Raw genomic sequence first — 19,247 nt, 5'->3', positions numbered from 1 at the left:
AGCCATCCGCCAGGCCCACAGTTGGTCCAGGGAGGAGCGAGGCAGGGGGCCCGCCGCCCCCGCTCAGGAGGGGGGAACCCCGGGGAAAAAAAGAGGGCCCACAAGGGGTGTTATAAATATGGCCCGACCAGGCTCGGCCACAGTTGGAAATTTGGCGGGGCCCAGCACTCAGGAGCAAGGACCAGAACCCACCCCCAAGGGACCAGCCCCCCCCCCCCGGCTCAGATGTAATGTGAACTCCCCCACCGCGCGGAGAGAGCACCGCCGGGCCCAGGAAGCCGGCACCCAAGGGACACGGCCGCCATCGCCAAGGGGCCCGCACCCCCCACCAGGGAAGGGGTAGGGGACAGATGGACCCAGGTCCCACCTTCCTTGTAAAATGTGTGTGCGTGTATGGGTGTTTGAGAGGGTGTTTGTGTGCATGTGTGTGTGTTTATGTTTGAATGTATATATTGAAGGGGGAGGGGTGTGTGTACTAAGGGGGGTGCAGTTAAAATTGGCGAGTAGGGCACTAAGGGGACATCTCCTGATTACTCACAGTGATGTCCCCTCACCCTCCACACCAAGGGGCCCTAAATGTCTAAGGTGCGGTTAAAATTGGCGGGTAGGGTGCCAGGAGGACATCTGCTGCTTGCTTGCAGTGATGTCCAAGCACCCCCCCTATCAAGGACCCTACATGTCTAAGGTGCAAATAAAACCGAAAGAGGGGGGTCCCACTCCATACGGCAATCATAGGAGGGGGGCCACTCCCAAGTAGCCCCCCCCCAAGGCGCATCGCAGGCTAGACCCCCCACCCCCTCACCCTAATATGAGGTTATATAAGGAAGGGGGTAAGTTGGGGACAGCTGGTAGACTGTCCCCCGGTGGTCAAACAGCCGTCCCCCAGCCCACCCCCAGCAAAGGGGCCAGGGCCACCCAGCCCAGGGGCCCACCCCCGGAGGCGCCGACACCCCAGGCCCGGCACCACCCACCCCACACAGAGAGAGAGGAGCCAGAAAGCGTCGCCCCCCCCCCCCCCCCCCCCCCCCCCCGGAGCAAGCCCAGGCCCCCACCCCCAGACGCCGGCCCTAGAAGAGCTCTGGTCAGGCCTCGACGGGACCGAGGAGGCCAACCGGCCGAGGCAACCACTGATTGCCTCAGCGGAGACCCCGACCCGCTAGTCCCCCCGACCCGTACTAATAATGGGCCCCCCCTCCCCCCCAGAACGCCCCCCCCACAGGACAGGGCCGACAAGCCCCCCACCCCACCCCACCCCAGACCCCGCAGCCGAAGCGGGTGACACCCAGAGCGACCGGGGGCCCTGAGAGGGTTGTCCCGCCCGTCCCAGAGCCAGGGAAGGGCCGATCCCAGCCCCAGGTGCAGATGGGCAGCCCATCCGGCGCCGCTGGGCCCCCCCCACCCGAGCAGGGCCCCCCGCCAACCCCCCCCAGCACAGGCAAAGGGACCACTGACTGCATAGTTATATGTTTAGGACCATGATTTCTTTCTTTTGTCGGTTCAAAATTGGTTGTTGACTAGAATGCACACATGTTTAAGGTCACACATGTTAAAAAAAAAGAGCAATGTGGCGTTCACATTTGTGTGACATGTTCAGTGCACAAAGGGCATGTTGCTCCAATCCTCCTGATGATCTCAGGTTCTGATTGTACCTCAATAATGAACAATACTCTACGATCCTTAAAAATTCTCCACCTGGGACAGGAGCACCTTCACCCAAAGAAGATAAACTACTGGGGCTCTTTCACATGGACCCTAGTCAGATCTAGCCCAAAGAGATGAGGTGAGATCCCTTCCCCTTGGGCCCACCACCAAGAAGAGCTCAAAAGGAGCCAGTGCAAAAGGGTTTGGGTTGCAATCAAAGGCGGGTAGCTTGGAGGCTTATCACTGGTAATGGAACTCTAATCAGTTGTTCCCAGATTTTTTATTTTAATGGGAATTTGAGTCACACTCCTCTGATTCTGAGCCATAAAGCTGTTGTTGACCTGAGTAAACCTCTCACTATTGTACTATAAACCTGGGGACATTTTCTCTCACCTCATATTTCCTCTACGTCAGTGGTCTACAACCTTTTTCACGGCGCGGACCGGTATGACGTTTTCTTTAAGATGTGACAGATGATTGTTGTAGCGACGCTACTACGAAGGAAGAAAAGAAACATGACAAGACGAACTTTGAGCTTTTCTTTTGATAGGCATGTCATTGTACATTGCAGAGGTGTCATTATCCTCTCCCCTTCCCACACTCATGGTACAAAATAGAAGTACCGGTACTGTCTCTTAAATGTAGCTTTTTTTTTTTTTTAAAGTCGAAGGCTCCTCTTCTATCTCCTGTCTGGGCGTTTTCCCTTTGGCAAAGAAACTTTCCAAAAACGTTTGCGTGACCAAAAAAAATAAAGACAAGAAGAGCGCCTTGGCCTGCGTCAAGAGTGACATAGACGGACGTAACAGAAAATCAGGCAATTTTTCAAAATAAAACAACTTTCAGATTCCGAAATAAATAAAACGGTAATGTTAGTTATTTATTCTTTCTGTGCGGCCCGTCACCAAATGACCCACGGACCGGTACTGGTCCGCGGGCCAGGGGTTGGGGACCACTGCTCTATGTCACATGTGTCAAACTCAGGCCCACGGGCCAAATTTGGCCTGCAGTGTAATTATAAGTGGCACACGAGATCATATAAAATGTGCATTAAAGTTGGCCCGCTGTATATACTGTACCGCTATACAAATCCCACAATGCTTTGCTAATATGTTGGGGCGCAGTCGAAACTGGCCAGCACTCCTTTTTTCTGTTGACAGTCATGCTCCAGTCACATGGACAAATTAATTTCACCCTCCACACTAATGGCCAAATGAAAGATGGACAACAAGAGCTCTCAAGAAAGGGGAGGCAGATTATCTGTTCACGAATATAAAGGACAGACCTGTTTGTCTTGTGTGCGGAGCTGACATGGCCATAAGGAAAGACTATAACATAAGAAGACACTCTATGAAAAGGTTAAATATTACATATAAGTTGCAGTTAATTTTCAATAAATGTTGAGTTTGGCCTGTGACCTTAATTCACTGCTTAATTTTGGCCCACTGAATTTGAGTTTGACGCCCGCTCTATGTGGTAAGAAATAATTCAAGCTGGCAAAAAGTAAGGTAGAAGGGAAGGGAAATTTCTTTGTGTAGCCTCCGTCTCATATTTACTAGGAAATCTAAGATCACCATAAAGTACTCTTCATTTCAGTGTTGGAGGTATTTTTCTTTGCCTTAAGATTCAAGATGATCAAACCATAAAACAGCCATGCACAAAGTGAGTTTAATATGAAGCACTGATGGGGGACCACCCTTAAATTAATTCAGTTAAGTCTATAAACTTTATCCGATTGGTCAAAAGTCTTATTCTAAATATTTAAAAGAGAGGAAAAAATAGACAGTCTCCCTCAAAAAACAAACAAAAAATCCCAATAGAATAAAGGTGACATTGCCCTTATTAGTCTACAACAACAAGAAGAAAGAGGTTGGCTCTGGAAAAAAAACTAAAAATGTAATTAAAATTCTAAAGTCATTAATCAAGATCTTTTTTGCTTGCCGTTTTGAACAATTACATTTTAAGCAGTAAATCAATAGAAATGCAAACATTGATCATGTGCTGAGGAAATTGTACAGTTATAGTACATTTAGATGTATCGGCTGGATTCCAAAACGACGTTTTTATTATTTGTTCAAAAAAATACAGGAAAACATTTGATGCAAAAGACTATGGAAAATGAATGGAGCAAGTGTCATGCCATCATGCAAAATGTAGATGTGTCACGAACGGGGGTTGAGGGAAGCAGTGACCTATGGAGCAGCACAAGAGGAAAGGAAAGACAGGACTTAAATACATACAGACAAACGAGACACGGGTGGAAACACTCAGGACAGGTGGGGACCAAAAGCTAAACTCGAGACAACAACAAAACAGGAAACCTTACAAAATAAAACAGGAAGTGAACTCAAACCAAGACAGAAAAACAAAGAACCAAAACACAAAGGCAAACAAACTGAAACTGTGACAAGATGTGCATATTCTGATCTTTTTTTTTTCAATTTGTAAAACAGAATTTTGGCATGTAAGATACAAAAGATTACGGAAAAGGAATGGAAAGAAAATGAATAAGTCAAGTATTTTGCCTTTAAGCAGCATCGAAATGTTTAAATTCTGTTTCTTTTTTCCATTTGTATATTTCCAAACCGCAAACATACAAAAAGAAGAACAAGAGGTTTCAAACTAACAGGTTTTCAAAAATACACAAAAATTATAACTCAGGCATTTATTTGAGTCAGCCTGTGCGTCATCAGTGTCTTATTCTTCTTTTTTTGGATAACCCCCGAATGTTTCCTGCATGCTGAGCTACACCAGATTTTTTTTTTTGTTTGGTTCAGTTTGGCATGTTTTGCAGTATATATAGAAATACCAATTCTATATAGTTACAAAGTATCACGGATCATGGCTTATCATCTCTATTGTCTTTATTTTTTTTGTCAGGCTGCCCAACTTATATCTGGCAGTATCCCACCCAAAGCCGTTGTGGGTACCGGATCCGGTACCCACACCGTACCCTGACACTCAGACAAATATATCCTCAGGTGTAATGTTTTCAAAGAAAAGCACAAAGCATCATTAAGCTCCTGTGTTTTCTTGTTCATATTGTGGCTTATTATTCTCTTTTTCTCATACACAGGAAGAAATCTTCCCAAAAATTATCTTGAAGTCAGAGCAATAACTTTTTGTATGCTGCATCAGATTCTTATATGGATTTTCTTTGCAACCGGATACACACTTTATCGTGGAAAGTACTGTAGTGATCCTGTCGATGTGGCTATCCTGCCCATGGCAGGAATGCATTATGGGAGTTTTCTGTCTGCTTTGTTGAAACCATGAGTGAGTTGGGTATCTCCAGTAAAGACATTTGCAATGTTGGTCTGTTCTGTTTAGTTCTGAAAAGGCCTAATAAATGGTTAATCTGAGGACATTGGACTCTGCCATTTCATTTGTGCCTCCTAAAATAACAGCTGCCTGGGGTCGTGCGGTGTAAGGGGCACGGGTCAGCTCACTTTTTAGCCTGCTAAAACAGTTTAGGCGACAGGCACTAGCACCTTGCTAGTTAGCATAGCTGAGTTCTGCTCCATCCTGACCTACGTGAGAGAGAGCAGCCGCCACATTGGTGTCAGAAGTGGGATTTTGCTGCTGTCAGAAAGACGCAATGATGGAGCAGATAGCTAGTGATATAGAGCGACTTACCCTGGAGAACAGCTTGCTTCGGGAACGCCTGCGACAAGGCACAAGACAAAAGGCCTCGGTACACCGTCAACCGGATGGTACCAGTACTCCCCGCTTAGCACACCCGGTGACTCGAGCAAGACCTCAAGAAACCTCAATGACTGTTCGAACCCCTCCGGTTGCAGAGCTGAGGAGCAGCATTACTCAAACCCCGGCAAAGCTACCGAGATTTAGCGGCCTGACTCCTCTTGAGCCTTTCCTTGCCCAAGTGGATTTAGCTGCCTTGCATGATGGACGGAGCAGCAGAGAGACGGCTATCCACCTGGCCCTTGCTCTGGAGGGTCCAGCACTTCAGGTCTTAGTAGACTTGTCTGCAGAAGTACGTAGTGACCTACAAGCCATTACTGGGGCCCTAAACAGAAGGTTTGGCCAAAGAGTGTCCAGTGAGCAGAGCAGAGAGCAGCTGATCAGACGACAGCGACGTAGTGGAGAGAGTCTGGGAGCTTATGCCGCTGACATTCAACTACACATACGACATGGCTACCCTAACTTTTCAAGTGCTGCCAGGGAAGAGCTAAGCCTTCATGCATTTCTGCGGGGTCTGACACCTGAACCTCTGCGCCAACACGTGCGTCTCTCCTTTCCCACTAGCCTGGGGGAGGCGCTGAAAGGAGCTGAACAGGCGGAGGACGTTTTGTGTGCTGGGTCAACTGAGCGATCTCCACTGGTGAGGGCTGCTGACCATGAGTTGGAGGACTCTGCGCAGGACGAGCTCAGTCAAGCTCAAGCTGTTCGAACCCAACGGCGCCGGATGCCGCCCAATTGCTGCCACCGCTGTGGAGAACCAGGACATTTTGCCAGAGACTGTCCAGCACCCAGTCCCAGAGCCAGACCTCAGGCCCTTCAGGGGAAACACCAGCGGGGTGAAGCAGTAAGGGGATCCTCACCCCAAACCACAACCCCCCTTGGAACCATCACTCCAATGGTAGGTCGCTGTGGCCCAACACGTGGATTATATTTGGACTGTTCCATTGGTGGCCAGCCCTGCAGTGCATTGGTGGACACAGGGTCCACCATCTGTCTTGTGAAGAAGGGACTATTGCCAGGGACATCAGGCTCTTTCCCAGAGGGTTGGATTCATACTGAGACTGCACTGCTCACAGTGACAGGTGAGCGAACCATCATGCCAGGGAAGAAATTGTTGTCGGTGGCAGTTGGGGCTATTAAGTCTAAACATGAGTTTTGGCTGGCTGACATCCAAGATGACTGCATTATAGGGCTTGACCTCCTTGGTCGCTGGGGGGCATGCGTTGATGTCCCACAATCCTCACTCTACATCAGGGGTGGGCAATTCCAGGCCTCGAGGGCCGGTGTGTCTGCATGATTTCCAGATAGTCTTGCCCTACTCATGGCTGATTACCTGGTTCAGGTGTGTCCATCCAATTAGAACATGCCAGAGCAGGGTATGCTGGAAAACATGCAGGAATGCGGCCCTCAGTGCCCACCTCTGCTCTACATAGACACTGAGGTCATTCAACTGCGACCCGGAAGAGACCACAAGGGAGAGCAACAGAGCACTGCAGCCCAACACAGCGGGACACAGAAGGAGCAGCTTGGGTGCTTACTCCAAGAGTTTTGGGACATCTTTGCTGCTCGTGAAGAGGATTGCAATAGAACAGGTCTAGTCCAGCACCACATTAACAACCTTGAGGCTAATCCAATCCGCCTTCGCCCTCACCGTCTGCCGCTAGCAAAGCGCCAGGCGGCTGAAGAACTGATCAAAGACATGGCAGCTAATGGCATTATCGAGCCCTCTGACAGCCCCTGGGCTGCACCAGTGGTCATGGTGCGCAAGAAAGGCGGAGGATGGCGTCCATGTGTGTGGCGGGGCCCAGCACTCAGGAGCAAGGACCAGAACCCACCCCCAAGGGACCAGCCCCCCCCCCCCCCCCCCCCCCCCCCCCGGCTCAGATGTAATGTGAACTCCCCCACCGCGCGGAGAGAGCACCGCCGGGCCCAGGAAGCCGGCACCCAAGGGACACGGCCGCCATCGCCAAGGGGCCCGCACCCCCCACCAGGGAAGGGGTAGGGGACAGATGGACCCAGGTCCCACCTTCCTTGTAAAATGTGTGTGCGTGTATGGGTGTTTGAGAGGGTGTTTGTGTGCATGTGTGTGTGTTTATGTTTGAATGTATATATTGAAGGGGGAGGGGTGTGTGTACTAAGGGGGGTGCAGTTAAAATTGGCGAGTAGGGCACTAAGGGGACATCTCCTGATTACTCACAGTGATGTCCCCTCACCCTCCACACCAAGGGGCCCTAAATGTCTAAGGTGCGGTTAAAATTGGCGGGTAGGGTGCCAGGAGGACATCTGCTGCTTGCTTGCAGTGATGTCCAAGCACCCCCCCTATCAAGGACCCTACATGTCTAAGGTGCAAATAAAACCGAAAGAGGGGGGTCCCACTCCATACGGCAATCATAGGAGGGGGGCCACTCCCAAGTAGCCCCCCCCCAAGGCGCATCGCAGGCTAGACCCCCCACCCCCTCACCCTAATATGAGGTTATATAAGGAAGGGGGTAAGTTGGGGACAGCTGGTAGACTGTCCCCCGGTGGTCAAACAGCCGTCCCCCAGCCCACCCCCAGCAAAGGGGCCAGGGCCACCCAGCCCAGGGGCCCACCCCCGGAGGCGCCGACACCCCAGGCCCGGCACCACCCACCCCACACAGAGAGAGAGGAGCCAGAAAGCGTCGCCCCCCCCCCCCCCCCCCCCCCCCCCGGAGCAAGCCCAGGCCCCCACCCCCAGACGCCGGCCCTAGAAGAGCTCTGGTCAGGCCTCGACGGGACCGAGGAGGCCAACCGGCCGAGGCAACCACTGATTGCCTCAGCGGAGACCCCGACCCGCTAGTCCCCCCGACCCGTACTAATAATGGGCCCCCCCTCCCCCCCAGAACGCCCCCCCCACAGGACAGGGCCGACAAGCCCCCCACCCCACCCCACCCCAGACCCCGCAGCCGAAGCGGGTGACACCCAGAGCGACCGGGGGCCCTGAGAGGGTTGTCCCGCCCGTCCCAGAGCCAGGGAAGGGCCGATCCCAGCCCCAGGTGCAGATGGGCAGCCCATCCGGCGCCGCTGGGCCCCCCCCACCCGAGCAGGGCCCCCCGCCAACCCCCCCCAGCACAGGCAAAGGGACCACTGACTGCATAGTTATATGTTTAGGACCATGATTTCTTTCTTTTGTCGGTTCAAAATTGGTTGTTGACTAGAATGCACACATGTTTAAGGTCACACATGTTAAAAAAAAAGAGCAATGTGGCGTTCACATTTGTGTGACATGTTCAGTGCACAAAGGGCATGTTGCTCCAATCCTCCTGATGATCTCAGGTTCTGATTGTACCTCAATAATGAACAATACTCTACGATCCTTAAAAATTCTCCACCTGGGACAGGAGCACCTTCACCCAAAGAAGATAAACTACTGGGGCTCTTTCACATGGACCCTAGTCAGATCTAGCCCAAAGAGATGAGGTGAGATCCCTTCCCCTTGGGCCCACCACCAAGAAGAGCTCAAAAGGAGCCAGTGCAAAAGGGTTTGGGTTGCAATCAAAGGCGGGTAGCTTGGAGGCTTATCACTGGTAATGGAACTCTAATCAGTTGTTCCCAGATTTTTTATTTTAATGGGAATTTGAGTCACACTCCTCTGATTCTGAGCCATAAAGCTGTTGTTGACCTGAGTAAACCTCTCACTATTGTACTATAAACCTGGGGACATTTTCTCTCACCTCATATTTCCTCTACGTCAGTGGTCTACAACCTTTTTCACGGCGCGGACCGGTATGACGTTTTCTTTAAGATGTGACAGATGATTGTTGTAGCGACGCTACTACGAAGGAAGAAAAGAAACATGACAAGACGAACTTTGAGCTTTTCTTTTGATAGGCATGTCATTGTACATTGCAGAGGTGTCATTATCCTCTCCCCTTCCCACACTCATGGTACAAAATAGAAGTACCGGTACTGTCTCTTAAATGTAGCTTTTTTTTTTTTTAAAGTCGAAGGCTCCTCTTCTATCTCCTGTCTGGGCGTTTTCCCTTTGGCAAAGAAACTTTCCAAAAACGTTTGCGTGACCAAAAAAAATAAAGACAAGAAGAGCGCCTTGGCCTGCGTCAAGAGTGACATAGACGGACGTAACAGAAAATCAGGCAATTTTTCAAAATAAAACAACTTTCAGATTCCGAAATAAATAAAACGGTAATGTTAGTTATTTATTCTTTCTGTGCGGCCCGTCACCAAATGACCCACGGACCGGTACTGGTCCGCGGGCCAGGGGTTGGGGACCACTGCTCTATGCCACATGTGTCAAACTCAGGCCCACGGGCCAAATTTGGCCTGCAGTGTAATTATAAGTGGCACACGAGATCATATAAAATGTGCATTAAAGTTGGCCCGCTGTATATACTGTACCGCTATACAAATCCCACAATGCTTTGCTAATATGTTGGGGCGCAGTCGAAACTGGCCAGCACTCCTTTTTTCTGTTGACAGTCATGCTCCAGTCACATGGACAAATTAATTTCACCCTCCACACTAATGGCCAAATGAAAGATGGACAACAAGAGCTCTCAAGAAAGGGGAGGCAGATTATCTGTTCACGAATATAAAGGACAGACCTGTTTGTCTTGTGTGCGGAGCTGACATGGCCATAAGGAAAGACTATAACATAAGAAGACACTCTATGAAAAGGTTAAATATTACATATAAGTTGCAGTTAATTTTCAATAAATGTTGAGTTTGGCCTGTGACCTTAATTCACTGCTTAATTTTGGCCCACTGAATTTGAGTTTGACGCCCGCTCTATGTGGTAAGAAATAATTCAAGCTGGCAAAAAGTAAGGTAGAAGGGAAGGGAAATTTCTTTGTGTAGCCTCCGTCTCATATTTACTAGGAAATCTAAGATCACCATAAAGTACTCTTCATTTCAGTGTTGGAGGTATTTTTCTTTGCCTTAAGATTCAAGATGATCAAACCATAAAACAGCCATGCACAAAGTGAGTTTAATATGAAGCACTGATGGGGGACCACCCTTAAATTAATTCAGTTAAGTCTATAAACTTTATCCGATTGGTCAAAAGTCTTATTCTAAATATTTAAAAGAGAGGAAAAAATAGACAGTCTCCCTCAAAAAACAAACAAAAAATCCCAATAGAATAAAGGTGACATTGCCCTTATTAGTCTACAACAACAAGAAGAAAGAGGTTGGCTCTGGAAAAAAAACTAAAAATGTAATTAAAATTCTAAAGTCATTAATCAAGATCTTTTTTGCTTGCCGTTTTGAACAATTACATTTTAAGCAGTAAATCAATAGAAATGCAAACATTGATCATGTGCTGAGGAAATTGTACAGTTATAGTACATTTAGATGTATCGGCTGGATTCCAAAACGACGTTTTTATTATTTGTTCAAAAAAATACAGGAAAACATTTGATGCAAAAGACTATGGAAAATGAATGGAGCAAGTGTCATGCCATCATGCAAAATGTAGATGTGTCACGAACGGGGGTTGAGGGAAGCAGTGACCTATGGAGCAGCACAAGAGGAAAGGAAAGACAGGACTTAAATACATACAGACAAACGAGACACGGGTGGAAACACTCAGGACAGGTGGGGACCAAAAGCTAAACTCGAGACAACAACAAAACAGGAAACCTTACAAAATAAAACAGGAAGTGAACTCAAACCAAGACAGAAAAACAAAGAACCAAAACACAAAGGCAAACAAACTGAAACTGTGACAAGATGTGCATATTCTGATCTTTTTTTTTTCAATTTGTAAAACAGAATTTTGGCATGTAAGATACAAAAGATTACGGAAAAGGAATGGAAAGAAAATGAATAAGTCAAGTATTTTGCCTTTAAGCAGCATCGAAATGTTTAAATTCTGTTTCTTTTTTCCATTTGTATATTTCCAAACCGCAAACATACAAAAAGAAGAACAAGAGGTTTCAAACTAACAGGTTTTCAAAAATACACAAAAATTATAACTCAGGCATTTATTTGAGTCAGCCTGTGCGTCATCAGTGTCTTATTCTTCTTTTTTTGGATAACCCCCGAATGTTTCCTGCATGCTGAGCTACACCAGATTTTTTTTTTTGTTTGGTTCAGTTTGGCATGTTTTGCAGTATATATAGAAATACCAATTCTATATAGTTACAAAGTATCACGGATCATGGCTTATCATCTCTATTGTCTTTATTTTTTTTGTCAGGCTGCCCAACTTATATCTGGCAGTATCCCACCCAAAGCCGTTGTGGGTACCGGATCCGGTACCCACACCGTACCCTGACACTCAGACAAATATATCCTCAGGTGTAATGTTTTCAAAGAAAAGCACAAAGCATCATTAAGCTCCTGTGTTTTCTTGTTCATATTGTGGCTTATTATTCTCTTTTTCTCATACACAGGAAGAAATCTTCCCAAAAATTATCTTGAAGTCAGAGCAATAACTTTTTGTATGCTGCATCAGATTCTTATATGGATTTTCTTTGCAACCGGATACACACTTTATCGTGGAAAGTACTGTAGTGATCCTGTCGATGTGGCTATCCTGCCCATGGCAGGAATGCATTATGGGAGTTTTCTGTCTGCTTTGTTGAAACCATGAGTGAGTTGGGTATCTCCAGTAAAGACATTTGCAATGTTGGTCTGTTCTGTTTAGTTCTGAAAAGGCCTAATAAATGGTTAATCTGAGGACATTGGACTCTGCCATTTCATTTGTGCCTCCTAAAATAACAGCTGCCTGGGGTCGTGCGGTGTAAGGGGCACGGGTCAGCTCACTTTTTAGCCTGCTAAAACAGTTTAGGCGACAGGCACTAGCACCTTGCTAGTTAGCATAGCTGAGTTCTGCTCCATCCTGACCTACGTGAGAGAGAGCAGCCGCCACATTGGTGTCAGAAGTGGGATTTTGCTGCTGTCAGAAAGACGCAATGATGGAGCAGATAGCTAGTGATATAGAGCGACTTACCCTGGAGAACAGCTTGCTTCGGGAACGCCTGCGACAAGGCACAAGACAAAAGGCCTCGGTACACCGTCAACCGGATGGTACCAGTACTCCCCGCTTAGCACACCCGGTGACTCGAGCAAGACCTCAAGAAACCTCAATGACTGTTCGAACCCCTCCGGTTGCAGAGCTGAGGAGCAGCATTACTCAAACCCCGGCAAAGCTACCGAGATTTAGCGGCCTGACTCCTCTTGAGCCTTTCCTTGCCCAAGTGGATTTAGCTGCCTTGCATGATGGACGGAGCAGCAGAGAGACGGCTATCCACCTGGCCCTTGCTCTGGAGGGTCCAGCACTTCAGGTCTTAGTAGACTTGTCTGCAGAAGTACGTAGTGACCTACAAGCCATTACTGGGGCCCTAAACAGAAGGTTTGGCCAAAGAGTGTCCAGTGAGCAGAGCAGAGAGCAGCTGATCAGACGACAGCGACGTAGTGGAGAGAGTCTGGGAGCTTATGCCGCTGACATTCAACTACACATACGACATGGCTACCCTAACTTTTCAAGTGCTGCCAGGGAAGAGCTAAGCCTTCATGCATTTCTGCGGGGTCTGACACCTGAACCTCTGCGCCAACACGTGCGTCTCTCCTTTCCCACTAGCCTGGGGGAGGCGCTGAAAGGAGCTGAACAGGCGGAGGACGTTTTGTGTGCTGGGTCAACTGAGCGATCTCCACTGGTGAGGGCTGCTGACCATGAGTTGGAGGACTCTGCGCAGGACGAGCTCAGTCAAGCTCAAGCTGTTCGAACCCAACGGCGCCGGATGCCGCCCAATTGCTGCCACCGCTGTGGAGAACCAGGACATTTTGCCAGAGACTGTCCAGCACCCAGTCCCAGAGCCAGACCTCAGGCCCTTCAGGGGAAACACCAGCGGGGTGAAGCAGTAAGGGGATCCTCACCCCAAACCACAACCCCCCTTGGAACCATCACTCCAATGGTAGGTCGCTGTGGCCCAACACGTGGATTATATTTGGACTGTTCCATTGGTGGCCAGCCCTGCAGTGCATTGGTGGACACAGGGTCCACCATCTGTCTTGTGAAGAAGGGACTATTGCCAGGGACATCAGGCTCTTTCCCAGAGGGTTGGATTCATACTGAGACTGCACTGCTCACAGTGACAGGTGAGCGAACCATCATGCCAGGGAAGAAATTGTTGTCGGTGGCAGTTGGGGCTATTAAGTCTAAACATGAGTTTTGGCTGGCTGACATCCAAGATGACTGCATTATAGGGCTTGACCTCCTTGGTCGCTGGGGGGCATGCGTTGATGTCCCACAATCCTCACTCTACATCAGGGGTGGGCAATTCCAGGCCTCGAGGGCCGGTGTGTCTGCATGATTTCCAGATAGTCTTGCCCTACTCATGGCTGATTACCTGGTTCAGGTGTGTCCATCCAATTAGAACATGCCAGAGCAGGGTATGCTGGAAAACATGCAGGAATGCGGCCCTCAGTGCCCACCTCTGCTCTACATAGACACTGAGGTCATTCAACTGCGACCCGGAAGAGACCACAAGGGAGAGCAACAGAGCACTGCAGCCCAACACAGCGGGACACAGAAGGAGCAGCTTGGGTGCTTACTCCAAGAGTTTTGGGACATCTTTGCTGCTCGTGAAGAGGATTGCAATAGAACAGGTCTAGTCCAGCACCACATTAACAACCTTGAGGCTAATCCAATCCGCCTTCGCCCTCACCGTCTGCCGCTAGCAAAGCGCCAGGCGGCTGAAGAACTGATCAAAGACATGGCAGCTAATGGCATTATCGAGCCCTCTGACAGCCCCTGGGCTGCACCAGTGGTCATGGTGCGCAAGAAAGGCGGAGGATGGCGTCCATGTGTGGACTACAGACGCCTCAATGCAGTGACTCGTAAAGACTCATATCCCTTGCCCCGCATTGATGACGCACTGGATTATGTGACTGGCTCATGTTGGTTCAGCTCATTGGATTTACGCAGCGGGTACTGGCAGGTGGAGTTGGCACCAGAGGCCCGGCCTAAAACAGCATTTACCATTGGCCAAGGACTATGGCAGTTTAAAGTAATGCCATTTGGGCTGTGTAACGCCCCGGCTACTTTTGAGAGGCTTATGGAACGGGTTCTTAAAGACATTCCCCGCACACGCTGTGTAGTATACCTGGATGACTTGCTGGTCCATGCCCAGAACTTCACAGAAGCAGTCCACAATCTGCGTGAAGTATTTCTAGCCATTCGCCAGGCTGGGTTACGACTAAACCCAGCCAAGTGCACCCTTTTGGCCCGCCAAACACAGTTCCTAGGGCATGTCATCAGCGAGAGTGGAGTGGCAACTGACCCTGCTAAGGTCGTCGCAGTAAGGGATTGGCCCACACCATCAAACACCTCAGAGCTACGAAGCTTTCTTGGCTTGGCGTCGTACTACCGCCGCTTCGTAAAGGATTTTGCCACCATTGCCAATCCCTTGCACCGGTTAACAGACAAAGGCAAGCGTTTTGAATGGTCTGAGGGGTGCGCAGCAGCCTTTCAGCGGCTAAAGTCTGCCCTTGCTGATGCTCCTGTACTGGCTTATCCTGACCCTGGTCAGCCGTTCACTTTGGACACTGATGCAAGCAACGTGGGGGTAGGAGCCGTACTCTCCCAGCAGCACGAAACTGGTGAACGGGTTGTGGCCCACTACAGCTTCAGCTTAAGTCGGCCCGAGAGAAATTACTGCGTCACAAGACGGGAGTTGCTGGCTATAATTTTGGCAGTGAGGCACTTTCGGCCTTACCTCCTTGGCACAAAGTTCACGCTTCGAACTGACCATGCCAGCCTTACCTGGATGTTAAACTTTAAACAGCCCGAGGGCCAGGTGGCAAGGTGGTTGGAGATCCTGCAGGAATATGATTTTGAGGTCCAGCATCGCCCAGGACGTCAACACAGCAATGCTGATGCTCTCTCCAGGCGCCCCTGCTTCACTGATGAGTGTCGCCATTGCCTTCGTCAAGAGGAACGAGAACTGGGACCCTTGGCAGCTGCAGCCTATCCAGCTATCACCATCCCTGAAAGGGAACCATTTTCTATAGAACAGCTCAAAGAGCAGCAAAAGGCTGATCAGGTGCTGGCCGAGGTGAGGGGTTGGCTGGAGGCCCAGAGGCGACCAGACTGGCAAGCTGTGTCTTTCCAAGGACCAGAGCTGAAAGTATTGCACTCCCAGTGGGGCAGTCTGGAGCTTCACAACGACGTTCTCTACAGGCGGTGGCAGGCACCAGGTGCAGGTGTTGACCGTGTTCAACTCCTGGTGCCCCGCAACCTTCGCCAAGATGTCCTCCATTGGATTCATGGTGCAGCTGGGACAGGGCATTTTGGAAACAACAAAACAGTGCGACGGCTCAGACAAAGGTTTTACTGGCCAGGTTGTCGACAAGATGCTGAACTGTTCGTCCACTGCTGCGACACCTGCACTGCGCAGAAAGGACCTAACCAGCGTTCCCGAGGGGCCCCTACAGCAGTACTTGGTGGGAGCACCAATGGAGAGGGTTGGTGTGGACATTTTAGGCCCTTTTCCTACCACTGAGACTGGCAACCGATACGTCCTGGTAGCCATGGACTACTTCACTAAATGGCCAGAGGCATATGCGGTCCCAGATCAGAGTGCCACCACGTCTGCACAAAGGTTGGTGGATGAGATGTTCTCCCGGTTTGGAGTTCCTGAGGAGCTACACAGTGATCAGGGACGGAACTTTGAGAGTCGGCTGTTTGCTGAAGTGTGCCAGCGCCTGGGGATTAAAAAGACTAGGACCACACCTCTTCATCCCCAAAGCGATGGGTTGGTGGAGCGGTTTAACCGCACTTTGGCCACTCAACTTGCTATTCTTACCAGCCGTCACCAGAGAGACTGGGACCAGCACTTGCCCCTTGTGTTGTGGGCTTACCGCACTGCTGTTCAGGAGTCCAGTCAGTGCACTCCAGCGGCCCTAATGTTTGGAAGGGAACTACGAACACCGGTGGAGTTGGTGTTTGGGCCTCCAACCTCCGAGCCTGAGATTGCGGGTGGCCCTGAACTGGATTATTTGCGGCGGTTGAGAGGGCGGCTTGATGAGGTGCATCGAATGGCGCGAGAGACTCTACAGAACACTGGAGCTCGTCAGAAGCGGGCGTATGATTCCAGGGCACATGGACCATCTCTTGCACCTGGGGACCAAGTCCGGGTATACTGCCCAGTGAGGAAACGGGGGCTTTCCCCCAAATTGACACATCACTGGCAGGGACCTGGGGAAATCATGGGCCAGATCTCTGATGTGGTGTTCCGGGTCCGCCTGCCAGGTCGTGGACGGCAGGTGGTTCTCCATAAAGACCGGTTAGCACCATACAGACCCATGGCCCCTCTGCAGCGGACTGACGGGGTTGTTGAAAGCTCCATGCCCCTCAGCATTGATGCAGAGAATGGTGGAAGCAGACTCAGGGCTGGTCCTGGTGACACACCAAAGAGAAGACCAGTGCATGTTCGCCGCCAGCCTGTATACTTACAAGATTTTGAACTTGATGACATTTAAGGGTTGTGAGGACACTTAACCCTCTGAGAGGGGGGCTGTGTAGTGATCCTGTCGATGTGGCTATCCTGCCCATGGCAGGAATGCATTATGGGAGTTTTTTTTTATTTTTTTTTCTTAACTTGTCCTGTCCAACAGCTGGGCAGACAGACGAGAGCTGAGGGCCTCTTGTGTTGGACATATTTTGCTTTAACAAGAGGGGTTATTAATCTTCTGACAAACCAAAGGTATGTCTGAATAAACCCCTTTTGTAATTGAGGCCAAACTTTATTAATTTCAATCATGTCTGAAAATCTTTGGTGTTGGACCGGACGGAAAAGGAAAGAGGGGAAGAAGAGAGAGGGACGCTAGAGAGAGGGGGGGTAGGGGGTGATAATAGGAGGGGAAGGGGGATAAGACCATGAAGCAGCATACAGCAACAAGTTTACTGGTTGTTAATCATTATGGTAAGGTTCAAATGCAGTACAAAAAGGGCGGGGCCCGTCCACACACACACTCAAATGCTAGCTGCAAAAATGTCCACCTGTCGACATGTACACAAAACAGATAGTGTTCACACACGCATACTTATGCCTTAAAACCAACTACTGTGAAATATTTCAGTCATTCAGTCATGCAAGCTATTAGTGCAAAGGTGAGCTAACACCAGTGCTCAGGTGAGGTTTTATGTTCTTCTAAAATGGATGGTGGAACGTGAAAAGAAGGAGGGAGAGTGCCCAGCCATCCCCACCCCAAGACCCCCACCGCAGCAGCAGCGGCAGCCGGAATCCCCCCAACGCCACACGGGAACCGGCAGGGAACAACCGCCGCCCGGGCGACCAAGCCCGCCACCCAGGCCAGGGCCAGCAGGGCCGCCGCAAGGCCCCCAGAGCCAGAGGCCAGGGAAGCACGGAGGGAAAGAGAGCGCCGCCCCAGCCCAACCAGGAGAGCAGCCCCCCCGCCGCGCCGGGAGAACCCAACGCAGAGCCCCACCGGAGAAGGACGCCCACAGCCCCAAACGAGCACCCCACCACCACCCAGGAGTTCCGGGCATCCCCCTGCCCCAACCCCAGGTACGAGCCAGGACCCCCCAAGGGAGACCCGCTCCGCACTCCAGGCAGCCATCCGCCAGGCCCACGGTTGGTCCAGGGAGGAGCGAGGCAGGGGGCCTGCCGCCCCCGCTCAGGAGGGGGGAACCCCGGGGAAAAAAAGAGGGCCCACAAGGGGTGTTATAAATATGGCCCGACCAGGCTCGGCCACAGTTGGAAATTTGGCGGGGCCCAGCACTCAGGAGCAAGGACCAGAACCCACCCCCAAGGGACCAGCCCCCCCCCCCGGCTCAGATGTAATGTGAACTCCCCCACCGCGCGGAGAGAGCACCGCCGGGCCCAGGAAGCCGGCACCCCGGGGACACGGCCGCCGTTGCAAAGGGGCCCGCACCCCCCACCAGGGAAGAGGCAGGGGACAGATGGACCCAGGTCCCACCTTCCTTGCAAAATGTGTGTGCGTGTATGTGTGTTTGAGAGAGTGTGTGTGTGCATGTGTGTGTGTTTATGTTGGGATGTATATATTGAGGGGTGTGTGTACTAAGGGGGGTGCAGTTAAAATTGGCGAGTAGGGCACTAAGGGGACATCTCCTGATTACTCACAGTGACGTCCCCTCACCCTCCCCACCAAGGGGCCTAAATGTCTAAGGTGCGGTTAAAATTGGCGGGTAGGGTGCTAGGAGGACATCCGCTGCTTGCTGGCAGTGATGTCCAAGCACCCCCCCTACCAAGGGCCCTACATGTCTAAGGTGCAAATAAAACCGAAAGAGGGGGGGCCCACTCCATACGGCAACCATAGGAGGGGTTGCCACTGCCTAGTAAACCCCCCCCCAGGGCTCATCGCAGGCTAAGCCCCCCACCCCCTCACCCTATTATGAGGTTATATGAGGAAGGGGGTAAGTTGGGGACAGCTGATAGACTGTCCCCCGGTGGTCAAACAGCTGTCCCCCCCCCCCCCCCCCCCCCCAGCAAGGGGGCCAGGCCCACCCAGCCCAGGGGCCCCACCCCCGGAGGCGCCGACACCCCAGGCCCAGCACCACCCCCCCCACACAGAGAGAGAGGAGCCAGAAAGCGCCGCCCCCCCCCCCGGAGCAAGCCCAGGCCCCCACCCCCAAACGCCGGCCCTAGAAGAGCTCTGGTCAGGCCTAGACGGGACCGAGGCAGCCAACCGGCCGGGGAAACCGCCGATGGCCTCAGCGGAGACCCCGACCCGTCAACCCCTGGGTGGGAGTTTTCTGTCTGCTTTGTTGAAACCATGAGTGAGTTGGGTATCTCCAGTAAAGACATTTGCAATGTTGGTCTGTTCTGTTTAGTTCTGAAAAGGCCTACTAAATGGTTAATCTGAGGACATTGGACTCTGCCATTTAATTTGTGCCTCCTAAAATAACAGCTGCCTTGGGTCGTGCGGTGTAAGGGGCACGG

This window comes from Oryzias latipes, chromosome 7, assembly GCF_002234675.1.
Source record: "Oryzias latipes chromosome 7, ASM223467v1".
Lineage (NCBI taxonomy): Eukaryota > Metazoa > Chordata > Actinopteri > Beloniformes > Adrianichthyidae > Oryzias > Oryzias latipes.
This window is presented reverse-complemented; position numbering follows the sequence as displayed.